General features: G+C 44.8%; 1 non-coding gene across 1 annotated transcript; it reads right to left on the reverse strand.

Moving 5' to 3' along the window:
- Positions 1 to 13,144: 13,144 nt before the first annotated feature.
- On the reverse strand, positions 13,145 to 13,251 carry LOC132368326 (U6 spliceosomal RNA). Its single transcript, XR_009504063.1, has one exon. It is a non-coding gene; the product is annotated as a U6 spliceosomal RNA (small nuclear RNA).
- Positions 13,252 to 13,582: the final 331 nt, after the last annotated feature.

Genomic DNA, 13,582 nt, shown 5'->3' on the forward strand with positions numbered 1-13,582 from the left:
CCCGGTCTGACCCTGTGACCACTGGACGCTGGCAGACTACCAACTAAACAGTGACTAAACTCTGCCTGTTCTGTCCAGCTATGCTTAATCCAGATCAGTAGCCCTGGGACCATTTATCCTTTAGTTAGCACCAGGAGGATGATCCAAACGCCTCTTAAAAAGGCTTCACAGATGCCTGAGCCTTCACATTTACACTGGATTACAGGTCCAGCTGATGCACCAATCCACATTTTTTCTACTACAATTTCATGGAATCTAGCTCCAAGCACAAAGTGGCACATCATGGGTTCTCAATAAATATTAATTGACTGGCTGATCTCCATTAGCAAACAGCCATCACCACCATTAAACAGTTACCCTTCCTTCCATCCGTTTAGTCATTCACTCATTCGAAACATTTATTAAGTGCCAGTTACGGATCAGAACTGTGTTAGGCACTGGAAAAGCCAAGATGATGCAGGTGGTGTGTTCCAGGAGCTCACAGGCGACTGAAGAGTCCTGGAGACATGGAGAATCCTGTATCCACGTAAACAGGTAGAAGCATCACGTTGTCTTTATCACACTCCAGTCTTCCAGATGTCTTGCTCCAGATCAGCCTCTTTCAAAGAACTGCTCTAATCATTTGTATTCTTAGAAGATCACAGAGTTGATCAGACCTAAAATTCTGAGCAAGTAGTGTTATTACCAGGAAATGACAAATGACACAGCAGCAAAGGGCAGCACTGATGAGTACTTGATTAGGGGACCAAGCTCAGTTGAAACAAGGACTTCACCTGGTGATGTTACCGGGGGGGTGGGGGAGTGGGCATCAAAAGCAGTAGCCAAGACCAAGAATGAGGAAAACAGCCAAGGAAACAGGAGATGGGAGCTTGGGGAGCAGTTACTGCAAGGATGCAACCAAATTCTGCTGAGTAATATCTGTCTTGGATGAGGTCATTCTCCTTACCCTCCAATTTTATTTTTTAATTTCTAAATATAAAGTTGTAATATACATTAATTTTAGAAAGTCTGAATAGTATGGAAAAATACAGGAATTATCATATCCCACCACCTAGAAGCAGCCTCAGCTAAGATTTAGTATAGTATTTTCCTACTTGTTTCTTTTTTTAAATAATTGAGATAATACTGCTCTTAAAATTTTATAACTTGCTCTAAAAAAATAAAGCTTCACAAAAAACATTAATACTTCATAAATATTTCAGTGGCTACATAAATATGCCATTGGACAAATGTTTAATAAGATAATGAACTTTTCTCTTAGTAATAAGTTTTCACTATTTTTCCTAACTTTTTGTTGCTATGCATAACTCTATGTGCAACATCTTACATTTTGGAATATTACCTCAGTGTGGATCCTCAGAAGGATCGCTAGATCCCAAGACGTGAAAAACTTAGAGTCATGACACATGTTGCAAATTGCTTTCTAAGTAAAGCAGTTTGAAATTAGAGCAAAAAACGTTTTGTCATTTAGAAGTAGTATGTGAGACTGCTCTTTTCAAAACAGCATTGGGCATTCTCGTTAAAAATAATCTTTGCGGGCTTCCCTGGTGGCGCAGTGGTTGAGAATCTGCCTGCCAATGCAGGGGACACGGGTTCGAGCCCTGGTCTGGGAAGATCCCACATGTCGCGGAGCGACTGGGTCCGTGAGCCACAATTGCTGAGCCTGCGCATCTGGAACCTGTGCTCCGCAACAGGAGAGGCCGTGACAGTGAGAGGTCCGCGCACCGCGATGAAGAGTGGCCCCCACTCGCTGCAACTAGAGAAAGCCCTCGCACAGAAACGAAGACCCAACACAGCCATAAATAAATAAATTAATTTAAAAAAATAATAATCTTTGCTAATTGTTTTGTATTTCTTTTGAAGTTAAACAGCAAAGATGGTAGCTATTGACCAAAAGTTTGTGCTCACTTTTTTTAAAACATAAATTTATTTATTTATTTTTGGCTGCGTTGGGTCTTCGTTTCTGCGCGAGGGCTTTCTCTAGTTGCGGCGAGCAGGGGCTACTCTTGGTTGCGGTGCACGGGCTTCTCACTGCAGTGGCTTCTCTTGTTGCGGAGCACGGGCTCTAGGCACACAGGCTTCAGTAGCTGTGGCACACGGGCTCAGCAGTTGTGGCACACAGGCTTAGCTGCTCCGCAGCACGTGGGACCTTCCCGGACCAGGGCTCGAACTCACATCCCCTGCGTTGGCAGGCGGATTCTTAACCACTGTGCCACCAGAGAAGCCCTCTCACCTTTCCTTAGCGTGAGTTTGTACTAGGAAGGAGGCAGTGGTCCAGCCAGGGACTATTTCCCAGTCCCTCCTGCATCCCCGTGTGTCCAGTGACGCAGTGTTGCTGATGGACTGTGGGCAGAAGAGATGCGTGTCACGTCCAGGCCGGGTTTTCTCAGGAAGCATGTGTGCCTTCTCCACTTACTCTTCCCCTGCTGGGTGGCTGAAAAGGGCCCTGTGGCCCCAGGGGATGGCAGAGCCGCAAGGTAGAAGAACCTGGATGCCTCAGTCATCATGGGAGGAAAGCCACTGACAGCTAAGCACAGCTGAATTGACTGGACTGCTTCATGAGCAAGAAATAAATGTTTATTACATTAACTCACGGAAACGTTGGCAGTCACCTGTTACAGTAGCTAGCTTTATCCTCTCCAACATAGGTATCCACATAAAAGATGATCACACAGAGGGAACACCAAGTGCTCCTTTTCTTTCATTTTAACTGTAGAAGCCATATATACATGTCACAATGAACATGAAAAATGCATTACCTAAAAATTAGGAATGAAATTGATGTCTAACACAACCACACTTTCAACCATTCATCTATCCAACCAGGCAATCATTTAACAAATATTAGGGGTCACACACGTGTAAGACACTGAGAACTGGTTTCTGTGATTTCCTGCACATCCAGATGACCCCCAAATGACCTAGGCACTGGGTACCATCCCACTGAGAGCCGGTGGCAGTCCACCCCACACAGACATATCAGGAGCACTTCCGTTAGGAAGGAGGTGAGATTTCGAGGTCGTGCAGCTCACGCACCCAAGGACAGTTTTGGGGAAGAGGGTCCACAGGCTGGATTGAACCAGGAACATATTGGTTATCAGGGTGGTCCGCGGAAGCTCTGAGACCAGAGAGAAGAGAAAGCATCCTTGGGAAGAGCCAAGATAGGGAGATATGAAACGTCAGGTGGGAAGTGGTCTTTGCGTTGTGCCGCAGATGCGTGAGCAGACCCTCCGGTTCTTCTCGGCAGGCAGGACAGCGGGCCCTTTCTGTTCCTTGACGAGGAGTGGCGTCCAATAGGTCAAGTTCAGAACAGTATTTTTTTCCTGTTATTACTTTCTGGTTTTGAGCTGTATCTTGGATAAACTGAGGCCCGCTGTCTTGGTTTGTTTTGCCTTTGCCCCCCCCCCCCCCGCAAGTTCATGTCCTTCTGGTATGTCATCAACTCAAAAGTCTCAGTCCAAAGTCTCCTCTAAACACCATCGAAAGCAGATGTGGGGGAGACTCCAATTCCTCTCCAGCCGTGAATCTCTGGTTCCAAAACACAGTGGTGAGGCAGGCATAGTACAGACAGAGGAAGGACACAGTGCCCAGCACCTCCAAAATCCAACAGGGCAAGGGTGGGTCACACCTCAAGGTTCAGGAATAACCTTGGGCTCGGTGTTCTGGCCTCTGGCCCACCTCGCGGAGGTTCTGCCTTCCAGACACACTGGGATGGGGATTCTGGAGCCCCCCTTTGGAGGGCTCTAGAGGGCCTGCCCCGGGGGCTTTGCTGGGTGGGAGCCCAGGCATGTGGCTGTCTCCATGGGAACTCACCACACCACAGCTGAGTCCACTGGCTTCCCTCTGCTGTCCTGCTGGGCATGGCCCTGGCGGGGGCTCTCGACACGGGCCCCACTCCCCCCGCGGTTCTCTGCCTGGACCTGAGGCTCTTGGGGGCATCCTTTGAAGTCAGGGAGGAGGCAGCTACGTCCCCACAGCTTTGCTCCACCAGGGGGGCGATGGAGTGCAGGGGGTGGGGCAGAGCCCCTCCTTTGAAATCGGTTGTCCCCAGCCCCTTGCTCTCAGGGCCTGTGATGGGAGGGGCAGGCCTGATTCTCACAAGAATTGATTAACAATTCCATCTTTGTCATGTCTCTCTTCTTGCATTTTATTATAAGCAGCCAAGAGGCATCGGGCAATTTCTCTGACACTTTGAAATTTTCTCAGCCAAATATCCAGTTTCACCCCTCGAAAGCCGTACCTTCCACAAAACCCTCGGAGGTGAGCATAATTCCTCTAAGCTCGTTGCTACTTTGTAACAAGGTTGGCCTCTCCTCCATCACTCACTCAGCTGTTTGCCATTTCCATCTGTGATCTCATCAGGATGGGCTTCGTTGTCCATATTCCCACCAAGACTCTGTTCAGGATTCCTTAGGTATTCTCGAAAACACTGAGGCCTTCTCTAGAAGTCTATTCTTTTCTTTCTGGTCTCTGACCAGAATCGCCCTTCGTGGTCTGCTCGTGGCAACTGGGCTTCTTCCAGCAGGAACCTCAAAGCCCTTCCAGCCTCTCACCATTACCCCATTCCAAAGCGTCTTCCACATTTTTATGCATTTGTTACAGCGGCATCCTACTCTCGGTACCAACGTCTGCCTTAGTCCGTTAGGGCTGCTATAACAAAAGCCCACGAACTGGTGGCTTATACACAACAGAGATTTATTCCTGTAGTTCTGGAGGCTGTGAGTCCGAGATCATGGCGCTGGTAGATTCCGTGTCTGCTGAGGACCTTCCTCCTAGCTGACGGCTGTCTTTTCACTGTACCTGTACCCGCATAGGCAGTAGGGACGAGGGAGCTCTGTGGGGTCGCTTTCGTAAGGGCACTAATTCCCTCATAAGGGCTCTGCCCTCATGACCTCATCCCCTCCCAAAGGCTCCCCCTCCTCACACCATCACAATGGGCGTTAGATTTTTAGCATATGAATTTGCGGGGGGACACAATCATTCAACCTATAGCACCTGCCAGATAAATTATTTCCGGATAAGTGGAAAATTCTTTTTCGTTTAACATTTGGGACGTTTGAGTCATGGAAATAGGTGGTTTTCCTTTTTTTAGGCACAAATATTCTCCCACTGTTGACGTGGCACCGAATTCCGGGCTTTTCCCTTTGGTAAATCACCGCCATGAAATTGATGAGAATGGCTTCAGAGGCCACCCACAAAGTAAGGAGGTAAACTCTGTTCCTTCTGTCCTCAGGCTTTATTTCCTCTTCCCAGGGAAATGTGTATTTGTCACAGGGCTGTTTATTCCTAGGTCTCTTAGACTCAAAGCACCTTGTCATGGCTACAGCTGCAGTGAAGCTGCTTCTTCGCATGCTTTTCTGCTTACGTAGGGAATCATTGCTTGATTAAATTAACCACTGGAGGGCTCCATCCCAGTTTCCAGGAAAAAAATGTCTGCAATTGTACTTTCCTGGCACATAACTGCATCTCTGCAGTTTTCAGTGGGTCATACCTATTTAAACAGGTGAAATAAGGAGCCAGGGCATGGAGCTCAGCTACATTCAGAATGTTCATTTGAAAAGTCCAAAGATTTTTCTGGAAGCCTAGAGTGTATTTCTGTGGGAAATAGCACGAAAACGAGACTTGAATTGATAAGCTCTGGTTTATTTATTTTATTTTCATCTCAGGCATCTTAAAATTCATAGCAACAGTTTATATTCAGGATATGCAGTTAATTTACAGGTGTCACATGAAAAAAGCACCTATTCTTATGCACTATCCATTATTTTTCTTCCTGTCCAATGAAAAGACTTTTATTATAATCCAGTCTGATGGTCCAAATGCTCCACGCCTTCATTTTCATGTATAACAGTGCTTCCTAGCATGTTCTACAAGATGACAATAGCTATTACAAGAAGAAAATTATCGGGACTTCCAGGAGGAACAAAATTGAGTGCAATTCTTTACTACAGAGGTTATCAGCACACCACTCTGCAACTCCTAGAGAGGCATTTCATACACATTTGCTGCACTTCTTGGAGATGAAAAGCAAGGTTTCAAACGTTACTATATCAAAAAAACATGCCTGAAAAGAGAATCCCAAACCTGAGACCATACCTATTCTGAGAAATGGGGAAAACCACATGGAAAGTATAAATTATTGTATTGCCTGACGCTTTTGTAATTTCCTCCTGGACCTCATTGACAGGAACCCTTATAGGCATACAACACAGGGCCAGACCCAGCAGTAACCGGGACACCCCCAGTTTTGAAGTTCTAGCTCAATCTCCTGTAGCTGTCAAGGGTTGCACTTACCACTTTATTTGTCTCTTTTTAATTTGGAGAAAAAAGTAGTAGCTAGGGAGTCTAGTAAATGCAAACTCTTGGTGACAAATGTGACTGTGTTTGTGGATTAAAGCACATGAGCCCAGACCAGGGGAGAGATGGTCACATAGGAGATGAAGGAGCAGCATGTGAACTGCTGATTCTGAAAGAAAAATCACTAGTCTCATCATTTCACAATGAAATAACTCTATAAATCACCAAACATAACAATAGGTAATACATACTTTTTTAAAAAATAAAAAAGGCATTTTGTGGCTAAATGGCAGTTTATGTCACACTTCCTGAGAACTCATTGAAAATCGTGACTGGCTTTGGGGAGATGAATTGATTTTTCTTAGTTTTGACGGATCCACCCTCTAGGTCATCCCGCTGTTGAATTCCCTAGTCTGAGTCTATTCTTCCCTGTATCGCTCATGTCTCCCCCGCCCCCAAATCCTACCCTCTAAACACAACGGAAGATTAAACCAAAGCAGCCTGCCCTACTGGACACTTCTTTTTTTTTTTTTTTTTTTTTTAACAATTTCATCAGGAATTTATTTTTGTATTATATGAAGGAAGGCTAACTCCATTTTACTCTAAATTTTGCAACACTTTCTTTTCCTTACCTAGTTTCTTCTTTCTCACTGATGTGAGATTTAATAATCATTGTATTAGTCAATATAGCTTTGGTCACACTATGGCAATACATTAACTCTAAAATCTCAGTAGACAACTGATTTTTGACAAGGGTGCCAAGGCAACTCAATGAAAAATGAATACTTTTATCAGCAAATGCTTCTGGAACAGTTGGCTATCCGTGTGCAAAAAGCAAAACAAAAACAAGACAGAACAAAACCCTCCACACATTCCTCACACTCTATGCAAAAGTTAAAGCAAAATGGATCATCAACCTAAATATCAAAGGTAGGTTATCAACCTTCTCAAAGAAAACCAAGGAGAAAACTTTTTGTTGCCTTGGGACTGGCAAAGAGTTTTTCAATATAACACCAAAAGCATAATTCATAGTATAAAAATTAGTAAATTGAAACTTATCAAAATTTAAAACTTTCATTCTGTGGAAGACATTATTAAGAGAACGAAAAGCTAAACCATGGACTGAGGTTTGAACGTTTGCAAAGCACAAAGTGTTAAAAGATCTCGTAACCAGAATATATAAAGGTAAATCAACTATACGTCAATAAAAACAATAAAATAAAATAAAAAATGCCTCTGATGATGTACACAGCCCCTGCTCCTGCTGACTACCTCTCTGCAGCACCCAACACTGTGAAATCCCGCCCCCAGCTGAGGTCACTCCAGTCCTGTGTCTCCTTCCTTTGCCTACTGGACACTTCTGATTGGCATTTTTCTTTATCTGGGTTGAGGAAAAGGAGAGGAAGCAGCATGAGCTGCCCAGGTGCATGAACACAGGACTGTGCAGATAGAGACCCTCCTGTACAGGGCTGGCAGATCAAATCCTGCTGCCACAGGAAATAAAGAAGTAAACCCAGGCAGCAGCTCAGGAAAAACTTGTCATGTGGCCAGCACCAGGGGAGCTGGGAGCTCGCAAATGGGACACATATCTTCCAGACACGCTCTTTGGTTACAGTTTTTTTTTTTAATACAATTTAAAAAAATTTTATTTATACTTATTTTTGGCTGTGTTGTGTCTTCGTTGCTGCGCGTGGGCTTTCTCTAGTTGCGGCGAGCGGGGGCTACTCTTTGTTGCGGTGCGCGGGCTTCTCATTGAGGTGGCTTCTCTTGTTGCAGAGCACGGTCTCTAGGCACGCGGGCTTCAGTAGTTGTGGCTTGCAGGTTCAGTAGTTGTGGTGCACGGGCTTAGTTGCTCCGCGGCATGTGGGATCTTCCTGGACCAGGGCTCGAACCTGTGTTCCCTGCGTTGGCAGGCGGATTCTTAACCACTGCGCCGCCAGGGAAGCCCTAGAGTTCTTAAAGGCTGCTCTTCTTAGAGTGGAGATGGTGGAGTCCACCGCCCTAATCCCAAGGCCATCTTCCACGCTCCTGCTGAGACGACTCCTTTGGTCAAGTATCAGATTAGCCACACCTGGGCCATCTTTCTCCTTTCCTCACTTCGTTCCTTTGTCTGTTATTCCACTTCCACCTCCCATTTTGGAAAGTTCTCTCCAGGGTTCAGAAATGGACAATGTTGGTTCGAATCCCTGATCCTTCACTTCCCAGCTATGAGAACTTAGACAAATTACTTGATATCACCAGGCTTTAATTTTCTCAGCAGTAACTACAGATAATAATAGTACCCCCTTCACAAGACTGTTGAAGGGATTAAGGAGTAATATCCATGTAAAACACCATATTGAGCTTTTATTATTACACAGCATTCATGTCTCAAATTCACATCCCACTTCCTCATAAAGTCTTCTCCAATGAGCCATGTTGGAAAGGATAGTTTCCTTTGCTAATTTCTCGTAGCACTTACTGTGCTCATGACCAATAGGGCCATAGTCTACACAGCCTTGTGGTCTAGTTATTTGTGTACATGTTTTCTCATCAGAACTAGAGGCAAAGTTTCTGGATGGCAGGGAGTGTGTCTTATGCAGTACCTAGCACAGTGTTATCCTGTAAATTTTTATTAAATCAAAAAGTCAAATGGATATTTTAGTGAATTGGTCAAGTCAATCAAAGGTGTAGGTGGTCAGAAACCAGTAATGATCTCAATCCATTACTCACATATCTGGAGAATTTGGCCTGGGATTCAGCTCCTGGGGACCCAGAGGCACCTGAGCGAGTGGGTGCCCAGGTGTGGGAATGAGAGGCCAAGGAGAGAGAAGCCCCAGGTCCACTTGGCCGTGTTAGGCCTTAGCTGAGAGAGAAGACGTTAACTCCGAAGATTGAAATTTTAACTTATTGCACCAGACTGGATATAGTCGTCACTGAATCGATACAAATTTTTAATGACTTAACATTGCTGGAGGCTTTTTGATATCTGAGGGTGACTGTAAGAGTTTTTGTCCAAATGCAAGAGGAAGAGCCTGCCCAGAGAGTGGATGTGAATGGTCAGGTGGGATTTCACAGCAGGAGGCCTGCTGCAAGGTACCAGGTTCACGAGCTGACTCCGTGTGGCCTTGGCCAGTGGAATAGCAGCGAGAGATAGAAGTGTCTGCAGGGCGGGGAATGAGAGGGATGGCCTGCCCCTTGCCCACAGTCCCACGGCCGCCACCTCCATCTCTCCAGCTGCCTTGACTGCTGCAGAGGATGTGGTGGTGTCCCAGACCCTGGGCTTTTACTTCTCTCTCCCCCAGGTGACAGCTTCCTGCCATCTCCCGTGAGCTCCCTCCCCAAGTCACTGCCCAGCTTTTGCTTCTTGGGCCTCACAGGTCAAGCCAGGAGCAAACCCTCCAACTGACCAGGCTCTCAGGGAAGTTCTGATTCTTCCAAATCTCTGTTGGATTGCTTTTATTCTAATGTTTCTGTTGGGATGCAATTGCCAGTTGCCATAGTATTCTGTGCAAACAGAAGCTCTTTTATTCTGTGGGATGATTTCATCATGCAGTGTCTGTCACAGAATGAATTGCTATTAGAACCAGTTTGTTTATAGGTTACACCTCTAGTTGGCAAGCCCTTGAGATTTTATTATGCGTGTTAGCTGCACCTGATATCCATTTGAGACCCAGCGCTCACATATTATTCCACGTGAAACTGTGAACTCTCAATTAGGTGCCGTTGATATTGGCTTGGAGAGGAAAAGGTACATTTTGAGGGCTGGCAGAGATAGGAACTAGGTAGACTGTTTTCCTTTAATGCCTGCGGATTTGGGTAATAATTACAGAACCCAGGTTTCGCTGTAGCATCATAGCAAACACTAGTTCAGCGGCCAGAGGTAGAAACTAAGTTGAGGATGGTTGCTTTGTCATCTCTCCAGCTTCCATTTCTTTTTTTTTTTTTAATTGAAGTATAGTTGATGTACAATATTATATTGAATGTTACAAGTGTACAATATAGTGATTCACAATTTTTAAAGGTTATACTCCATTTATAGTTATTATAAAATATTGGCTATAGTCCCTGGGCTGTACAATTATGTCCTTGTAGCTTATTTTATACCAAATAGTTAGCACTTCTTACTCCCGTACGCCTGTGTTGCCCCTCCCCGCTTCTCTCTTCCCAGTGGTAACCACTAGTTTGTTCTCAAGATCTGTGAGTACGTCTTTTTGTTATATTCACTAGTTTGTTGAATTTTTTTAGATTCCACATATAAATGATATACAATGTTTGTCTTTCTCCGTCTGACTAATTTCACTTAGCATAATGCCTTCCAAGTCCATCCATGTTGCTGCAAAAGGGCAAAATTTCATTCTTTTTCATGGCTGAGTAATATTCCATTGTATATATGTACCACATCTTCTTTATCCATTCATCTGTCAATAGACATTTAGGTTGCTTCCATGTCTTGGCTATTGTAAATTCTGCTGCTATGAACATTGGGGTGCATGTATCTTTTTGGATTAGTGTTTTTGTCTTTTTCGGATATATCCCCAGGAATGAATTGCCGGGTCATCATTCTATTTTAGTTTTTTGAGAAACCTCCATACTGTTCTCCACAGTGGCTGCACCAACTTACATTCCCCCCCAACAGTGCAGGAGGGTTCCCTTTCCTTCATATCCTCATTAACATTTGTTATTTGTCCAGCTTCCTTTTCTTTATTTTTGGCTGTACCACTTGGCCTGTGGATCTTAGTTCCCCGAACAGGGATTGAACCCAGGCCCTCTGCAGTGAAAGTGCGGAGGCCTAACCACTGGACCGCCAGGGAAGTCCTGAGCTTCCTTCTCATCTCTGCCTTGTCATTGCCTCTCCAGTCCCCACTGTCACCCACCACTTCCCACTTTAGAGCCCTGAATTTGTAACTTCTGGGTAGTGTCCCCCTTTCCAGACTCTCCTGTCCTTCAGTGGTAATTTATCACTGCTAAGAGAACAGCTGGAAATACAACATATAAATCAAGCTCAAGCTATTAGTGGGAGCTAATGGCTGAAGGCACGGCACTGGGGCTTGAGAGACCTGTTTTCTTTTTTCTCTCTCTCTCTCTTTATAAAAATTTATTTAGTTATTTATTTATTCATTTTTGGCTGTGTCGGGTCTTGGTTGCTGTGCGCAGGTTTTCTCTAGCTGTGGCAAGTGGTGCTTCTCTTGTTGTGGCTCGTGGGCTCTAGGTGTGCGGGCTTCAGTAGTTGTGAAGCATGGGCTTAGTTGCTCCGCGGCATGTGGGATCTTCCCGGACCAGGGCTCGAAACTGTCCTCTGCATTGGCAGGCGGATTCTTTTTTTTTGGCCGTGTTGGGTCTTCGTTGCTGCGCCTGGGCTTTCTCTAGTTGCGGCGAGCCGGGGCTACTCTTGGTTGTGGTGCGCGGGCTTCTCATTGTGGTGGCTTCTCTTGTTGTGGCACACGGGCTCAGTAGTTGTGGTTCGTGGGCTCTAGAATGCGGGCTCAGTAGCTGTGGTGCACGGGCTTAGTTGCTCTGCGGCATGTGGGATCTTCCCGGACCAGGGCTCGAACCTGTGTCCCCTGCATTGACAGGCGGATTCTTAACCACTGCACCACCAGGGAAGTCCCTCTCTTTTTTTAATTGCAGTATAGTTGATTTACAATGCTGTGCCTATCTCTGCTGTACAGCAAAGTGACTCAGTTATACACATATATACATTCTGTTTTTCATATTCTCCATTATGGTTTATCATAGGATATTGACTATAGTTCCCTGTTTCCATTACGGTTTATCATAGGATATTGACTATAGTTCCCTGTGTTCTACAGTAGGACCTTGTGGTTTATCCATTCTAAATGTAATAGTTTGCATCTACTAACCCCAAACTCCCAGTCCATCCCTCTCCCTCCCCCTCCCCCTCTCCCTCTTGGTAACCACAAGTCTGTTCTCTATGCCTGTGAGTCTGTTTCTGTTTTGTAGATAGATTCATTTGTGCCATATTTTAGATTCCACATATAAATGATATATGATATTTGTCTTTCTCTTTCTGACTTACTTCACTTAGTATGATAACCTCTGGTTTCATCCATGGTGTTGCAAATGGCATTATTTCATTCTTTTTTATGGCTGAGTAATATTCCATTGTATGTGTGTATATATCTATATCTCTATATATATATCGCATCTTCTTTATCCACTCATCTGTTGATGGACACTTACATTGCTTCCGTGTCTTCACTATTGTAAATAGTGCAGCTATGAACATAGGGGTGATGTTCTTTTTGAGTTATAGTTTTCCCCTGGTATATGCTCAGGAGTGGGATTGCTGGCTCATATGGGAGTTCTATTTTCAGTTTTTTAAGGAACCTCCATACTGTTCTCCATAGTGGCTGCACCAACTTACATTCCCACCAACAGTGTAGGAGGGTTCCCTTTTCTCTAGACCCCCTCAAGCATTTTGTTATTTGTAGACTTTCTAATGATGACCATTCTGACTGGTGTGAAGTGGTACCTCATTGTAGTTTTGATTTGAATTTCTCTAATAATTAGTGTTGTTGAGCATCTTTTCATGTGCCTACTGGCCATCTGTATGTTTTCTTTGGAGAAATGTCTGTGAAGGTCTTCTGCCCATTTTTGGATAGGGCTGTTTGTTTTTCTGCTGTTGAGTTGTATGAACTGTTTGTATATTTTGGAGATTAAGCCCTTGTTGGTCGCATCATTTGCAAATACTTTCTCCCATTCCGTAGGTTGTCTTTTCATTTTTTTTTTTTTTTATGGTTTCCTTTGCTGTGCAAAATCTTGTAAGTTTGATTAGGTCCCATTTGTTTATTTTTTGTTTTTATTTCTATTGTCTTGGGAGACTGACCTAAGAAAACATCGGAACAAAAATATGCCACGCTTCATAAATTTGTGCGTCATCTTTGCGCAGGGGCCATGCTAATCTTCTCTGTATCATTTCCATTTTAGTATAAGTGCTGCTGAAGCGAGCATGGGAGACCTGCTTTTAAACTGTGATGGGAAAAATAAACTTTGCAGGATGCTAGTGGAGCAGGGGCCCCAGCTTGAGCTAACTCCCAGGAAACGTATTCTCATCGGGGATTTGTCTGGAGGAGAGTGGTGTCCGCGGAGCCTCAGGGAAGGATGCAAGGATGAGGGAAGCCTGATGGATCAGAGCGCAGATTCTGCGGCCAGAGGACCTGCCTGGGGTCAGGTCTCCCAGCTCCACTGCCTAGGGGCTGGTGACAATCTTGGACAAGCCGCTCCATCTCCTTTTACAACTGGGGGTGTTGGCAGTTGCATGCCTCTCAGGGGGGTTTTAAGT

This window comes from Balaenoptera ricei, chromosome 6, assembly GCF_028023285.1.
Source record: "Balaenoptera ricei isolate mBalRic1 chromosome 6, mBalRic1.hap2, whole genome shotgun sequence".
NCBI classification, from domain to species: Eukaryota; Metazoa; Chordata; class Mammalia; order Artiodactyla; family Balaenopteridae; genus Balaenoptera; species Balaenoptera ricei.